Source organism: Peromyscus californicus, unplaced genomic scaffold (genome assembly GCF_007827085.1).
Source record: "Peromyscus californicus insignis strain IS unplaced genomic scaffold, ASM782708v3 Scaffold_19__1_contigs__length_69161282, whole genome shotgun sequence".
Taxonomy (NCBI): Eukaryota; Metazoa; Chordata; class Mammalia; order Rodentia; family Cricetidae; genus Peromyscus; species Peromyscus californicus.
The window spans coordinates 8352636-8370026 of NW_026294491.1; the positions used below are offsets into that span (position 1 = coordinate 8352636).

A 17391-nucleotide genomic window follows, 5' to 3' on the forward strand; every position below is an offset into this window, starting at 1 on the left:
TCTCAGAAGGTGGAGTGGGGAAAGAGAAAGTGTAGCAGCAAAGTGGAATGGAATTGATCTTAGAAATCAGTGACGGTGCTTCATACCCATCAGCAGGGTCATCCCGAGGTGGGGAGGGGGGAGAGAGAAAGAGGAGAGAGACAAAGAGAGAGACAAAGAGAGAGAGAGAGAGAGAGAGAGAGAGAGAGAGAGAGAGAGAGAGAGAAGAGGAAGAGAGAGAGGAGAGAGGAGGGAGAGAGGAGAAGAGAGAGGGGGAGAGAGAATGAGAGAGAGAGAGGAGAGAGAGGGAGGAAAGAGAGAGAGGGGAGAGAGGGGGAGAGAGGAGAGAGAGAAGAGAAAGAGAGGAGAGAAAGAAGAGAGAGGAGAAAGGAGAGAAAGAGAGAGGAGAGAGGAGAGAAAGAGAGAAGAGAGAGAGAGAGAGAGAGAGAGAGAGAGAGAGAGAGAGAGAGAGAATGGTGGGGAGAGGGATAAGCGCCGGGAGGAAGTGCAGACTAGAGCCCTCGTGTGCAGCTGGTGGGGACACAGAACCGCACAGCTGCTGTGGAAAACAGGGTGGCGGCTGCTTCAGAGATTAAACATGGGTTTATGAGACAGGGTGTGGTGACACACACCTGTCATCCCAACGTGCTGGAGCTGGGTGCAGGGCCAATCTCAGCTACATGACCAGTTCAAGACCAGCCTGGGATACAGGAGACCTTGTTTAAAAGGCAAACGAACAGCGTAAGAGGGCTAGAGAGCTAGCGTGTACTGCTCTTCCACAGACCCATACCAAGTGGCTCACAGCCTCCAGTCACTCCAGCTCCAGGGAGAATTTCCTTGGATCCCTGCACTCATGTGCACCTCCCCCCCACATATACATACTTCAAAACAAAATCTTTTTTTAAAGGCACTTAAAATGGGACCCAGCAATTCCACACTTCCAGTTTGGGAGTCGGTACCCCAAAAACTGAAAGCAGGATTTCAAAGAGCTCTCTGCTCACCCATGTTCAGAGAAGCCCTATTCTCAATTGCAAAAATTTGGAAGCAACCCAAATACCCCAAGGCTGATGGCTGGACTAACACATTGGGATCCACCCACATGATGGGATAGCCTTCAGCCTTCAAAAGGAAGGGAATCCTCCACTTGCTGCATCATGGGAAAGAAGCCAGAGGGCTTTGAGAAACACTTAAAATGGATCAATCTTCATAGCAAACAACAGGAAGAATCTTGACTCAGCGTGTTGGCTCCTTTGTCAGACTGAGCTGGGCACAGCCGAGCTGGGCCTGGAGGATCACCTCTGTCATCCCAACATTAAGGAGACCAGTGCAAAAAGACTGCCAAGTTGAAGGCTAGCCTGGGCCACATTGCAAGACCCTGACCCAGGACAAAACAACACTTCACAGAATGCTGGCATCCCTCGAATCTGTGGCTCTGCTTTGGAAGCTGGCCCACTCCAAACAGAAGCCGAAGCCACAACTGGGCTACACGAGTTGCTGCTGCTTACAAGGAAGCAGGGCGGGTGGCCGCGGGCACAGTGCAGCATGGTCACTTGTGGTCTGGGGGGCTGGGTCTGTCTAACCCACAGTGTAACCATCCTGCCTCCACACTGAGCAGCATGGGAATCACTAGCCAGCTTCTGGCCCTGCATCTAAGGGGCCTGGATGACCCTAGGGCTGTATGATGCTGTGCCATGGGCACAGCTGTTTGGGGACAGGCAGTGGGACAAAGGCTTTGGATCTGGAAATCATCCAAAGCTTCAAGCTGTCAGAATAAAATCAGGAACCATGGAAGCCAGAACCTTATTGCTCTGTGTTGATGCAGAACCCTGTAGCTCTGTGTCCATGCAGAACCCTGGAGCTCTGTGTCCATGAAGAACCCTGGAGCTCTGTGTCCATGCAGAACCCTGGAGCTCTGTGTCCATGCAGAACCCTGGAGCTCTGTGTCCATGCAGAACCCTGGAGCTCTGTGTACTGTGTCCACGCAGAACCCTGTAGATCCGTGTTGCTGCTTACACTTCCTGGGAACATGTCTTGCCAGCAGATGGGTCCTGACACCTGCGCAGCACCTCCAGGGTGGCCCCTCAGCAAACATTTTGCAGAGAAGCAGGTTTTAAGTTTCTGTGTGGGTCAGTTATTACTATCCCAAGATCCCTGAGGTTATCAATTTAAGAAGAAGGAAGGTGTATAAGGTTTATAGTCTTGGAGGTTCTGACCCATGGTCTACTGGTCCTGTAGCATTGGGCCTGTGGTGAGGCAGCACATTAAGGTAAGAGCCTGTGCCAGAGGAAACTCCTCACACAGCATCCAGGAAGCAAAACAGAACCGAAATCACGGGCAGGCCTCCAGGGCGCTAACTCCTCCCTCTAGGCTCTACCTATTAAAGGCCCCAGCACCTCCCAGTGACATCACAAGCTGGTGACCAAGCCTTCAACCATAGCCGTTACCAGCTGAGCATAGCTGTCACTCTGTTGACTGTGTCACTCTGGGGCCAGGGTCTGAGCCCACCACATGGACGGCCTTTAACCCGTCATGAGGGCTGTGGGATCATGCTGAACGGAGTGGGGAAGGTGGGGAAGCAGAAAGGTGAGAGAATCCTCATACAGCAAGGACTGGTACCTCCTGAACAGCTGGCTTTCCCTCATACAGTGGGCCCAGCTCTCCCAGTTGTGTGGGTTGAATGGTGCATGTCAGGGAGAGCAGAACCAAACCTGACCGTGTTCTCCTCCACTGCAGAGCACATCTGTGGTCTCTTCCACTGCAGAGCACATCTGTGGTCTCCTCCACTGCAGAGCACATCTGTGGTCTTAACCTAGTGGGTTTCTCCCCACACACCAATTCCCGGGTGGGAGATTCACTCACCCCTGGCTCCACCTGGAACGTCAGATCCCATAGCCCAAGACTTGACCCCCACAGGATGGACCCCACTTCAGACAATAGCTTCAGGTCCTGGCTGGCATGGGTGCTTTTTGATAGGTTCATTCTAAACTGGAGGTATTTCTGACTTGCATTTGAATTCCTCTGAGCAGATTTTGTCATTTGCTAGAATTGTTCACAGAACTCAGACACTTTACTTACATTTATCTTTTTATTTTAAAGGGGAAAACTTAGAACCATCCAGGTGGCATAGGCTCTGAGGTACAGAGAAGGGGCACAGGGCTGCCATGTCCTAGGGGGCACCACCCTCCACAGCTCCCATACCTGGAAGCTCTCCAAATCCCAAGGTTCCTCTCTGTTACTTTTCTGTTGCTCTGATAAAACACCATGAACAAGGCAGCTTATAGAAGGGAGAGTTTATTTGGAATTACAGTTCCAGAAGCATACGAGTCCATCGTAGTGGGAAGAGCATGGCCATAAGCAGCAGGCATGGTGGCTACAGCAGGAAGCTGAGCTCATCTTGAACCACAAGCACAAATCCAGAGGGGCCGTAGGGGGCACCCACACAGTTTTTTTTGTTTGTTTTCATCTCAGAAACTTCCCCCCCAACCCCCCACCCCCACATACTTCCTCCAGCAAGGTCATACCTCTTTAACCTCCACAAACAGAACCATACCACAGTACAGGGACTAAGTATTCAAATGCCTGAGACTATGGGAGACATCTTATTCAAACCACTACATTTCCTTCTCAGAGGAGGAGGGGGCAGAAAGCCCTAGGCTCCTAATCAGAGCTGGTCTTTTTGGTGGTCTTCCCACATTTATGAGCCCCCAAGAGTTGCCTCGTTAAGACAGAAGATGCTCCTATCACCCAGCAAATCTCAAGGGTGAAGTCAAGGGCTATGTGTCAGGAACCAGGGCCAGAGGCCAAGGATAAGAACAAGTGTGCTGGATAGTTTTAAATCAACTTGACACAAGCTTAAGTCATCCGAGAGGAGGGAACCTCAATTAAGAAAATGCCTCCACGAGATCAGGCTGTAGGTAAACCTATAAGGTATTTTTTGGTTGTTGTTGTTGTTGTCCTCATCGTCCCCCATCCCCCCCCCCCACCGCCGCCCCAGGGTTTCTCTGTGTAGTTTTGGTGCCCTGGATCTCCTTCTGTAGACCAGGTTGGCCTTGAACTCAGATAGCTCCCCCTCCCCTCCCCGCCCCCTTCTGGGATTAAAGGCTTGCATCGCCACCACTGCCCAGCGGCTTTTCTTAAATAGTTATTGCTGGGAGAGGGGGAGGGCCCAGCCCATTCTGGGTGGTGCTATCCTGGGGTTCTATAAGGAAGCAGGCTGAGCAACCCATGGGGAGCAAGCCAGTAAGCAGCACCCCTCCATGGCCTCTGCATCAGCTCCTGCCTCCAGGTTCCTGCCCTGCTTGAGTTCCTGTCTTGACTGCCTTTGATGATGAATAATGATATGGAAGTATAAGCCGAATAAACTCTTTCTCCTGATCTTGCTTTGGTCACGGTGTTTCATCTCAGCAATAGTAACCCTTACTAAGATAACAAGAAATGCTTCCCAGTGCCTGTTACCCAGGAAACTACAAAGGTGCTAGGAACCAGGATGAAGCCAAAATGAACATTTTGGGTTATTGTTGATGAGAAACAAGGTGCTAGGAACCAGGATGAAGCCACACTGTAAATTTTGGGTTATTGTTGATGAGAAACATAGCTGTCATTCTAAAAGGAATAAGAGACAGTTCGAGTCAAACCTGAGAACAGTGGCCCAGGGACACAGATTCAGACCGTAATGAATGGCATGGCCCGCTGTGGAAGAGGTTACACGAACAGAGGACACTCATAAGTCAGTGTATTTACCAAGGGTTTACACTGGTGGGGCTTGAGGTGAGCAGACAGAGGGATCTCTTCTATAGGTCTCAGATGCACTCTGATGATAATTTTAGCTTTCGGGCTGGCATGGGCAGTGGTCTGCTGTGTTTAACAATGCCTTCCCAAAGCTTCCCCTACAGTCACAGTGATTCAGGCCATATATGAAAGTGCTCAGAAAATGGCTTATAGGGGTAAGGAAGACACGGTCAGGGTAATTTTCAATAGTACCCATCACCAAGTTAAAATGACATCCTTAGGTGGGCACTGATCCAGTCTGGCCTGTGTTATTACAAAGGAGGAGGAGGAGCTTGGATGCTGAACACACACAGGAAACTAGGGTAAAGCATCTGGGGATCTTTGCCTCCCACTGTCAAAACCTGGAGGGAAGCTAAGGCGCTGGGGGCAGACCTTCCCACAGAGCCTTGTGGGTGTGTGGGTGAGTTGGCCCTGCCTGAACCTCGAGGCTCTTCTGGTCTCTTCAGACAGTCAATCACTTGGTAGTTATGGTGTCCCTAGGAAACTTGTATACCTGTATAAAGAGACTTGGAGCTAAAGAAACACTTTAGGACCTGGAAAGATGGTAAAGTACTAGCAACACCAGCATGATCCTCGCCACTCACATGAAAAGTCCCAAGATCCTTTACACACCCATAATCCCAGAACTGAGGAGGTAGAGACAGGGGACCCTTGAGACTTGCTGGCCAACCTATCTAGCTAAATTGGCAGGTAGCTATAGGTTCAGGGAGAGACTTTGCCTCACAAAATAAGGTTGGAGAGTGACTGAGGAAGACATTCAATGTTGGCCCCTGGTCTATACACACACACACACACACACACACACACACACACACACACACACATTCATACATGTGCACACAAACACATACCCTCATATACTACACACTACACACAAAGATAAAATTAAACAATCCCAATGGAATCTATACATCCTAGGTGATTGATTGATTTGAGTTTTGTCTTTTTCATTTTTTTGGAGACAGGGACTCATATAGGCCTGGCTGACTGGCCTGGAACTCACTATGCAGCCAAGGATGTTCTTGAACTCTGGTCCTCCTGTTTCCACCTCCACAAGTGCTAGGATTACAGATACCAAACACCAGGCCTAGATGGTTGATTTTGAGATGGGTGCATGTGTTGATGAATCACTCAGGCTGGCTCTGAACTCCCGATCCTCCAGACTCAGCCTCCTGAATAGATGGGATTACAGGTACCCTATACCACAACAATCTCTACACATATATCATAACTCTACTTCCAGATCTTCAGACCCCGTGAAGGACACTCAAAGTCTGCCTCTAGTCCACATGGAACAGCAGGACTGGCTGTGTGCATCTGACTGTTGCTGATTCCATGCACTGGGCTGATATGCACACTGAAGCCTTGTCGGTCAGGGACCGTATCCTCTTTCTGTGAGGTTCCCTGCAAGCCTGAGCCCTGGTTGGGCCAGAGGGAGAGTTCAATCCCTCAAGCTGCCATCTCTGTCAATTCTGCCCTTCCTTTGCTTTTGCATGGGACACCTGTCTGGCCCCATCCCAGTCAACCCTCTACTGCCCAATGTGCCTGCTCTACGCCCAGTGCAGGTGGCTCTCTGGTCCCTCCTGTTCCCTGTCACACCTGCAGACTTGTGTACACTACAAGCACCGAAACTCAGAGGACTAACATCCTCTTTTCTGTAAATGGCAGTTGGGATAAAATCAGAAATAGGATGAATAAAAAGAGAGACACAATGAATTTTTAGGAGAGCAATGATGAAGGTGTGCCAGCCAAAGTGAGGTCACGGCCAGGTGCTTCCTGAGTGGGAAAAGCAGGTTGCAAACTTAAGTCCCAAGATCATTCCCTTAACCCCACAAGTTGCATCCAGTATTGTAAAAATGGGGGGGGGGAATCCACTCTTGAATCCTCATACAATTACTGTGTGTGTGGTTTTTCATTTCATGCCTTGAAACATGGTCCTCAGGAAAATAGTGATGAAGCTTTTAAAAATAATTTATTTTTATTTATGTGTATGTATACATGTGTTTCTGTATGTACCCACAGATGCCAGAGAGGATGTAGGTAGGATTCCCTTGGAGCTGGAGTCACAGGTGATCTGCCTCTGGAAGCGCAATGTCTGCTTTTAACCATGGAGCCTTCTCTTCAACCCCTAATAATGAAGCTTTAAAAAGCATCGCAAAGACACAGAACGGATGGTAAAGAGTTAAATGTATAATATTCTTTTCCTTGGAAAAGCCACCTTGGGTCTCAGCTCTAGGAAGAGGTCCTGTGTGGTCTCACAGTTGTGAGAGAAGCAAGGGCCCCCATGTGAGAGTCTCTGCTCCCCTGATGGGTGCGTCACACATGCAGAGTAAACAAGAGATTTTTTCCTTTTCTCACAAGGAAATGAATAGCAAGAAAGGCAAGAAAACTAGATCCCTGAACTCTAAAGCCAGATTGGGGGAAGGGGACTTAGCTGGCTCTGGATTCTGGGACAGCAGCTTGTATTCGAGTGACCATGCACCTGGATCTTCCCGACAAACTCAGCTGCTCCAATGGGCTGGATGGAAGAGAACTGAAAACCTTCGCTGATGTCAGGAAGAGGTGAAGCCGCTATACCTCTTCCTCGGACACCAGCCACAGCCACTGCACAGGACCCTGTTTGTGAGGGCTTGCACCTTCTGCACTGGTTGGTTTTTGTCATCTTGACAAACTGGAGTCACCTGGGAAGCCAACACCTCAAAGAAAGAACTGCCTTCATCAGATTTGCCTTGGGCATATCTGTGGGACATTTTCTTAATTGCTGATTGATATGGGAGGGCACAGATCATTATGGGTGTTGCCTGGGCAGGTGGTCCTGGCTTGTATAAGAAAGCAAGCTGAACAAGTAAGAGGGCAAGTCAGTAAGCAGTGATCCTTTGTGTTCCTGCTTTGACTTCTCTCAGTGACAGGCCATAATGTGGAAATGTGAGCCAGATAAGAGCTTTCCTCTCCTAGGTGTTCCTGTCAGTGTTTTTACCACAGTGACAGAAAGTGAATCAGGACACCTCCCCTTGTTGATCCCTTGAAGTTCTTAGTAACTTTTTGTTTTGAGACATGGTCCCATGTATGCTGGCCAGGAATTCAGTATGTAGCCAAGGATGACTTTTTTTGTTTTGTTTTGTTTTTTCGAGACATGGTTTCTCTGTGTAGTTTTGGTGTCTGTCCCAGATGGATCTCGCTCTGTAGACCAGGCTGGCCTCAAACTCACAGAGATCCACCTGGCTCTGCCTCCCAAATGCTGAGATGAAAGGCGAGCACCACCACCACCCGGCCCAAGGATAATTTTGAACTTCTGATGCCCCTTGCTTCTACCTCCCAAGAGCTGGGATGACAGGCATGCATGTCACCTAGGGCTTTGTGTATGTGTATTATGTATTGTGTATGTGTATGGGGATCCAACCTAGGGCTTTGTGTATGCTAGACAAGCACTCTATCAACTGAGTGATACATCTTCAGTCCCCAAAACGCATTTTTCTCAAATTGTATTGTTGTTATTGTGTATGCATAACACACACATGTGTTGGTAGTTGGTTCTCTCCTTCTACATGGGTCCCATGAATTGAACTGTAGCTACAAAGAGTGCAACGCTCCGGCTTCCTAGTGTCTGTGGATTTCTGAAGACACAAGTCCTCTGAGCTGTGCATGCTGGGTCTACCTCAGGCCCCTTCCAGCCACCAGTCAGTCCTGGTGTACAAGGTTCCTCCTGAGGAGTGTGGGGCCATCAGAACCGCTGTCTTTAAACTGTGCTTTCTTTAAACTGTGCGTGGATGAGAAGCACTGATTACATACACAAGCGGCCACGGCACAAAATAAGTGAACCTAGACAAGCCAGGCAAACTGAGGGCCACCCTATCTCTGTCTTTACGTCTTTCAGTGAAGCCACGGAACCCGTGGGTACGCTGATGCAGATGGCATTTTTCAGTCCCCCTAGAAAGGGCAAATTATTTGCCTGGAGCTCGGGTCCACTTGAGTCCCCTAGAAGGGAGGCGGAGCGGAACAGAGGCCAGTCTGCAGCCACTTCCCAGACATCATGATCCGTGTGTGGTGGAGGGCTCAGGAGCCAGCACTGGATCAGACACCTCAGGCACTCAGTCCTCAAGAGTGTACCACCCGCGGATCCCCGCGCCTACACCCAGCTCCAGAATCTGGACTGCTAGGCGCTGCACAGGGGAGAAGGCCTGGAGCTGGCCCGGAGTCACAGGTCTTCAGATGGTACAGCCCGTGCTCCCCGCCAGAGGTGCAGATGGTTCCACCCGGCTCGGCAAACCTCTCTCCGAAAGCGGAGGCGGGTGCAGAGGGGGCGTGGTCTATAGCGCTTTGGGCCACGCCTCCTGCATAGTCATGAGATGGTAAGCTCTGCCTCTGGGGCGGGGCAGGCAGCTACTGGCGGTGGGGCTGGGCCGCTGGGTGGGGCTTGGCTGAAGGAGCGCGGCGGGGCGGGACCGGCCTCCGCCCCGCCCCTTCTGGGCCCGCCCCGCCCCCTGCCTCGCCCCCGCTCGCCGCCGCCCCGCCCTGGGCCCGCCGCCGCGCTGGGCGGGGGCGGGGCCCGGGGCCGGCAGGCCCCGCCCCCGCGGTGAATATTGATGCGGCGCGCGTCGGCGTCGCCCTCCTCCCATTGAGCGAGGCTGTGTCGCGTGGCCCAGCGTCGGCGTGACGGTTGGACGCGGGCGCGGCACTGCGGGTCCCGATTGCTGCAGCCGCTTGTCAGTGTGATGAAGATTGGCACCCAGGTAAGCTGTCACTCAACCGCTCCGCCGCCGCCGCCGCCGCTCTCGCCGCCGCCGTCCCTATCAATCACACCGGCCGAGGCCGCCGCTGCCGCCGCCTCCGCCGCTGCCTCTTCCGCCGCGGGCCGGGCGGGTGGTCGGGCGGGCGGTGCCCGGGGCCGCACTTGACCCGCGCCCGGGGCGGGGGCGGGGGCGGGGGAGGGGAGCGCCGATGGGGGGAGGGGGCGCTGCGGCCGCGGCGCGGGGGCGCGCCCGGCTTGTTTTCCTCTGTGGGTTCAGGGGCGCGGAAATTTCTGGAAGGCGGCAGGGCCTCCGCGCTTGGGCCCGCTCGAGGCGCGCGCCTAACCGTCGCTCACGGAGCGCGGCGCGCGGGCGGCGGGGGCGCGCGGACCGGCGGCGGGGGCGCGCGGGCCGAGGGCCGGGGGGCTGCGAGGCAGGAAGATGGCGGCGGGGTCCGCGGCCCCGAGGGGCCGCCCGAGCCAGCGTGGGGCTTCCCGCGGGAGTCCGCGGGCGGTGACAGCGTGTCGCGCGTGTCCACGGCCTATCGGGAATAGCTTCTTAGGGAGCGCTTGGCCCGCCGTTCCTGCTCCGTGTGTTCCGGGGAAGGGAAGCGGTGCAGACGAGGAGGACGGAGCCCGCCGACCTCGGGGCTCCGGGCTCCTGAGGCCTGCGCCGTCGGTCCCGCCACGCCACCCGGGAGCGCGGGCCGCGGGGCCCGAGTTTGAGCGCACGCCTGGGATTCTGGATCGCTGAGACCTAGGTGTCAGGCTCGACACGGAAGCTTCTTCCAGAAGTGACTGTTTTTTTTTTTTTTTTTCTTTAGAAGTGGGTGCTTTCCACTAAAGGATGGGAGAACCCGCCCCTAAGCAGGGCTCCTGTCATGGCATTAGGAAAAAAAAAAAAAAGAGCTTTCTCTAAACACTCCGGGGAAGGATTTGACTGAGGCGGGAACGCGTTGCTAGCACTTTGTTGCATCCAAGGGATGCAGGAGTCCGGCGTGTGGAGCATCCCGCTGCAGTAGCGCGCTGGACAGTCTAGGATCCACCATTGTGCGAGGTACCGCCGAAGCTCACGGATTCTCCTGGCAAACTTTGTCGCCAGGGCACCAGGAGTTGAGGCGCTTTAAGAGAATTCCCTGTGCTTTAGAATTGAGGAAGCATGGCTGGAAGGATGGCTCGTTTCCCACGGTCTGATTCAGCTTGCAGCAGGTTTACGTTTAATTCAGTCTCTTCGGTCTTGTAGCCTAACTTTAGGAAAAGTCCTAACTGTGAATTGTGGAAACAAAGTCACCACAGGAGTAGTAACATTCAGTTACAAGCTTGATTTGGGTCGGGTATTGTTAAAACTAGAACTGTTGAGAAGAAAAGAAATTTGCCAAAGTTCAAAGTGTGGATCCAGGAGCTGTAACTTTCCCAGGGTCAAACAGAACCAGCCGTATTGAAAGAGCTATCAAAAGTATCGGACCAAAGTGGAGAGAGTCTCACCTGAGCCCCGGATTAGCTCACTGTACAGCCAAGCTGAGCAGGACTCTCCAAGTCCTTTGGGAATGTGTGAGGTTTCTGTGACAACTCAGATGCTTTGTGGACATACCTCACACTGGCCCTCCCAGATCTCCTGATCTTACTGTCTGCCTTCCTCCTCCAAGAGCTGGAGATTTTCGGTTTTGGTTTTGTCAGTTTCAGAGCCTTAGTTTAGAATATTAGAAACCCATGTACCTTCAGCTATCTTTGGTAGGAATATGGATGGATGTACCCCTCCCCCCTTTCCTGACATGGCTATTTGGTGGCGGAGGTGACAAGGAATTCAAGTAATTCAACAGTCAGGGGGATTTGATGTCCTGAGGTAATGGTGTGGCCACATAGTGGTTGAGGGTAAGAGTCTTTGGATTAGGCTATCCTACAACTAGCCGTGTTGAATCCGTGTGTATTAAGTTCTGTTAGCTCTTGTATAAAGTGAAGTATGCTGTGTTTAGAAAAAGTTGATGGTGAAGATTGGTAGGATGAACAAAGTCTGGGCTGGACGGTCATTTGGTGCAAAGCATCCACAGGCCTGGGCACAAAGGCTGCTAAGTCTTAGTTACTGAGAGGATGCCAGGTACCTAGCCTGCTGAAGCTCCTTGTTCATGTTGTCAGCCCCTGCTGTTCAGCTATTGCTTCTGGAAATTTTCTGCAGAAGGCAGTCAATGTGGTGGCTGGCCTGTGGTTGAAAACTCCTGTTTCTCTGATGTTCTGTGGTTATTAGGACATTCCTCAGGAGCATGAGAAGAGGATGGAGCAGCTTTTAATTCCAGGTGTTTTCAGGGAGGTGTGGGGCTGAGGAGAAACATCTGCAGTGTCTTCATAATCTTGAAAACCACTAGGTAGGGTTGTAGCTCATTGACAGAAGAGCTCTTGCTTTACAAAGCCCTGAAGCTGATTCAAACATCCCTACCCAGATGATTTTATTGTCTTGGGCCTTTCTCTGGAATGATAGTGTAGTTATCCCAATGTGTGAAGCCACAGACAGACCCGTCTTCCCTCTTGAGGAAAGATTAGTGTGGATTGTCAGTGCTCTGTGTGTGTAAGGTAATTTCTGCTCAGGGTAATCCTGTCATCCTAAAGGCCTGTTTAAGTTATTTGGCCCATCTTCTAATAGAGTAAAGCCTTCTCAGGTGACACTGTATATGTGTGCTCAGTGGGATAAGACACCTCCTTTTGGCTCGTGTGAATGCTGTGGCCATGAACGTGAGTGTGTGGACATCTGAGGCTCTGCTCTCAGTGCTTTTGATAGAGTTTCAGAGGTAGATTGTATGTCATGTTAGTTACAGTTTAAAGACTGTTTTTCCACAATGGCAGAGCTCTACTCATGGTTTCCAGCCTCTCAACACCCCGGCTTTGGGGTGTGCGGTTGTTTTGTGGCATAACCCAGAGCTCTGTGAACATAGGCAAGCCCCTACCATGGAGCTACGCTCCTAGCACCAGTTTTCCCCGAGTCGTCGTTTTGTTAGTAGTTATCCTGATAGGTGTGAGATGGCCTTTTATAGTTTTAATACATTTCTCTAGTGATTAGTGATGCTGAGCATCTTTTCCGGGGTTTATTTGCCATTTGTGTGTTTTCTTTGGAGAAATTTCCTTTTTAAGTTTGCCCACTTTAGAATCTAGATTATATACATACGTTTTATGTATAAATTGTTGAACTACTTCTGTATCTGGTATTATCGTGTAATTTTATGCATGTTAACAAAAATGTTTCTTATTTTAAAATTTTAAAGTTGGGCCAGAGAGATGGCTCAGCTGGTGAAGGAAGGCCTTTGTCCCCAAGCCTGAGTTCAGTCCCAGATCCCACATGGTGGAAGAAGAGAAATGACTTCTACAGTTACCTTTAACCTCCACATTAGCTGTGGCATTGTACATACACACAATAAAGAAATAAATTTGATTTAAAAATGTGTCACAATTTTCTTTTCTTTCTTTAATATCTGATGGTTAGGCCTAATGTGCCAGGCCTTTGCGCGTTTGACTGTTGACATTGTGACATTTTTCCATCTGAGAACTGGCTTTCCTCTGATCTCCTCAACATGGTCCTAGCTAAGTTGCCAAGGACTCTGCTCTGGAAAGGCAGCAGCTGTGGAGGAAGGGCCTCTGGGGCCTCTTTCTGTAGTGCGCTGTTGATGTTTCTGAGCAGCACTGGCAGTGCCCCAGGGAGAACGATTGTCCTAGGGAAGGGTGCTTAGCTTGGAAGAGTTGAGGTCCCTATTTTCCACTCTTCCTTTGCTTCCCCTGTGCCAGGGATTGAACCTGGGACACTGTAATCTTAAGCACATGCTACCATTGTGCTCTAGCACCTAGCTCTCATAGGACAGTTTCACTGATCTGATAACAAGGGCATTACATAAGTTTTGTGTGTCGGTTTGTATTGATGCCAGTGATAGTCATGTAGCCTTAAAGCTTTGATAATGGATTTAATAGCTGTGATAGAGCATCTAATTCAGCCTACCAAAACATTCCAAAACCTGTAAAATGCCTTCTGTTAGGTCCAAGGAGATAACTGGTAAAGTGCTTGCTACACAAGTGTGAGCCAAGCTCAGATCCCCAGAACCCACATAGAGCCTGATGTGGTAGCACATCTGTAAGTCCCAGCACTCCTGTAAGATGGAAGGCAGAGAGAAAAGACTCCTGGAAGCGCATGGGCCAGCTTGCCTGGCAGATGCAGCAGCAAACAAGAAAAGTAGAAAGTGAGGACTGTGTCTCAAGATTGTCCCCTGACCTCTACACACTCCTGCTGCAGCCACATGCCAGCACTCACACCCTTGCAGTAACACACACAAGTGTCTTTGTTATTAGAAATTTGCTGTCTTTAATTTGAGTCTGTAGATTTTTATTTCGTTTTTCCGCTGTGGAGTTGGGCTTACTTCAAGCCATTCATTCTTCCGTTTGAGCCTCCCATGTGGCCGAGCTGTCTGAGTGTGGGGGTTGTAAGTCTGCTACTGTGCCTGGCACAGGTTTGTTTTAATAGGATTTAATATCTGATTTTATTTGGATATTAAGTTTTAAATGGCACCTTCTCAAGCTTTGTTTGAAAACTAAAGTGGTTTCTTGGCAGATGTCTTCCTTTAGATGAGTTACTTATTATTGACTGTCTCTGTACCGGGGGAAGGGAACCGGGCTGTTTATGATTTTTGAGCCCCAGTCATCTGAGACTTCTTAAACAACGAAACTCCTTGGACTTTATGCGAGGTGGTTAATTCCCTTAAAAGCTCCTGGAGAAGGTGTGCTTTTGAAGACAGACCTTGGCCAGTGTTCTTAGAATGCCCTGGCTTTGCAGGTGCATTAAAAAGCAGGTTCAACTTGGACAAAGACCGTCAGTTCTTAGGAGGATGAAGAGGCAGCCTGGCATTCTCGGGTGCTGTCTTCAGTCTCCTGCTGTCAAGTCTGTCTCTGTTAGTGCTCGTTTTTGCTCTTTGCAGATACTAGAACTGAACTCGCCTAGAACACCCAGCTTTTCTGGGTTGGGGTGATTAAGGCTCACTTTGACAGCAAGTAGGACTGGGGAAGTTGTCTTGTGTTGGTGTGGCAGCTGGAAAGGAACACAGGATGCTCAGGCCCATCCAATGGCTTGACTTATCACCAACTGAGCTGGTTAACATTTTAAGTGGGTTAAGAGGAGTATTCTGGGACAGCCAGGACTACACAGAGAAACCCTGTTCCAAAAAATAAAAAGGAAAGAAAAAGACGTTTCTCTTTGGTTAGCTATACTTTATTTACACCAGGAGTTAGCACACTATGAAACCCCACTGTGGCCTGCATTTGGTTGTGTGTGTGTGTGTTCTCGAGTACACACACATTCAGGTGGAGCCTACATTTGTATAGCCTTAGAGCTAAGGGTTAGTTTCTGAGTGTGTGTGTGTGTGTGTGCCAGTACACATGTGCACGTGTGGTGAAGACCAGAAGTCAAGATAAGGTGTTTTTCCCAAATTTTTTTTTTTTACCTTTTTAGAGACAGGGTCTCTCATTTACCTAGAGTTCATGGATTTGGCTAGAATGGCTAGCCAATAAGCTTCAGGGGTCCATCTGTCCACATGGCCCTGCCCCCAGTGCTGGGGTTACAGATGCATGTTACTGTGCCTGGTCCTTAGATGGATGCTGAGGATCTGAACTTGGGTTCTCAAATTTGAACAGTAGGCACTTTGCCCATCAGACTGTCTACTCAGCCTGATTCAGGCTTTTTCTTTTTTTTCAAATGTTCTCTTTTTTCTACATTTTAGTGAATTTGTTTTTGTTTTTGTTTTGTTTTTCAAGACAGGGTTTCTCTGTGTAGCTGTCCTGGAACTTACTCTGTAGACCAGGCTGGCTTCAAACTTAGAGATCTACCTGCCTCTGCCTCCCGAGTGCTGGGATTAAAGGCGTGCACCACCACCACCACCACCACCTGGCTTTAGAAGATAATTTTAAAGATTTATTTTTATGTGTATGAGTGTTTTTGCCTGCCTGTATGTGTGTGCACCACATGTGTGTCTGGGGTCTATGGAGGCCAAAGAGGGCACTGGATCCCCTGGAAGTGGAGTCTTCCACTTGAACTGTCACGTAGTTCACTGATTTGTGGACTGCCATGTAGGTTCTGGGAAGCAAACCTCTGTCCTCTGGAAGAGCACTATGCACTTCCATGTTGCCCAGGCTCATCTTGAACTCCTGGCTTCAAGGGATCCTCTGAAGCAGCTACTTGGGCAGCTGGACTGCAGGTGAGCACCCGCACAGCTGGCTTGTAAACATGTTTATGTGTAACTGATAATACAGGGTTGTTATGGGAACCAACAAGGTAGAGTGTTACTGTTGACTTTAGGTATTGTAGTGTTAAAATAACCAGTTGATAACTAAAGATAGGTGAGGACAGGGAACATACCACAACACACAGGATGACTGAACAGAAAATTTTAAGGAAGGAGAATCAAGAAACATAAAACCAATCAACACAAACCCAAAATATCAGGAACCACAATTAGTTTAAAAGGGCTCCAGATTAAGCCAAATGATCGGGCTATATAAGGCATCTAAGACTGTCAAGTAGATGGGAAACGGGTAGAAAATTCAGCCTACCCGGAGCAACTGCCAGGCAAGACAAATCAAACTCCTGGTTGCAGTACTAGAGAGAGGAGAAAAGCAGTGAGGACCACTGCATGTCTCTCAGAGGATCCATTACTAATGTTAAACTTCATATGCCTCTTTCTCCTTACCAAGATTGATTATAGCAAGTAAATTAACAAGTGCGTGCATGCACGCAGACATGCATGCATGCAGACAGACAGGAACAGAGATCTCCTTGAGAGAGACATATCCCCTAGATGTGACTCCCAGCAGCTCAGTGACCAAGAAGTTATCAAAGGAATGAGAGTGTCAGGCAAGACATGAGCCAGGTCACTGTCAGGATCTCACATGCTTCAATCATCAGAAATGTCTCTGGGCATTGCCAGATGTCCCCTGGGTGCCAAAATTGTCTCCATTTGAGAACTGCTGATACAGAGGATTTAAACAACATGACAAATGAGCCAATAAACAAGGACAGAAATTTGTGGCTAATAAATAAAATGTAGATTGTCTTCATCACATAAACACTTAACAAAATTAGCTGTGTGGTAGGATAAAAATAAAATCTCCAGTTTCAGAAAAGTAAATCCTAGCCAGGTGTGGTGCACCACACCTGTAATTCCAGCATTTAAGAGACAGATCAGGAGGATTGCTGGGCATTCAAGGCTAGCCTGGGCTACACAGTGAAATCTTGTCTCAAAAACAGACCCCTCTCCTAAAACTGAAAGGAGAGGTCAAGTATAGTAACATCTGCCTGTAATTCCAGCTCTAGGAAGTGGAGGCTGCATCAGGGGTTCAAGGTTTTCTTCAGCTACGAGACTCATTCTCAAAAACAAGTAAACCTGAACAATTAATTCCATGAATGAGAATCTGAGACCACAGTCACACAACCTAGCTTGAACTTTGAAAAGGAGGCTAAAGATTCCTATATGGAAATTTTGAGCCAGGCAGTTGTGGCCACACCTTTAATCCCAGCACTCAGGAGGCAGAGGTAGATGGATCTCTTCCTTCTGTATATTTCTTGGAATAAAGAGATTCAAGGCCAGGGTGGTGGTGGTGGTGGTGGTGGTGGTGGTGGTGGTGGTTGTTGGAGGAGATTCAAAAACTATCCCAGTGAGATGGGACACACCTTTAATCTTAGCACTCAACAGGCAAAGGCAAGAGGATCTCTGTGAGCTTGAGGCCAGTTAGGGTTACACAGTGAGACCCAGTCTCAAAAAACAAACATGTTTCCTGCCTCTGAACAAATGAATGACTGCAGCTATTTTCTGATTTACCAATGAATAACTGCATTACACATCCTCACCTCCAGGATAAAGTAGGGCTAGTCCTCAGGA

At 49.5% G+C, this 17391-nt stretch overlaps 1 protein-coding gene across 4 annotated transcripts in view; it reads left to right on the forward strand.

Moving 5' to 3' along the window:
• Positions 1 to 9362: 9362 nt before the first annotated feature.
• Pknox1 (PBX/knotted 1 homeobox 1) overlaps positions 9363 to 17391 on the forward strand; it is a 41143-nt gene continuing 33114 nt past the window's right edge. The window contains exon 1 of one of the 4 annotated variants that reach the window (XM_052744521.1): positions 9363 to 9497. The gene's annotated coding sequence lies outside the window, so the exon portion shown is untranslated. The remainder of the gene's footprint in view (positions 9498 to 17391) is intronic. The other 3 variants (XM_052744520.1, XM_052744516.1, XM_052744515.1) reach the window with 3 other exon arrangements.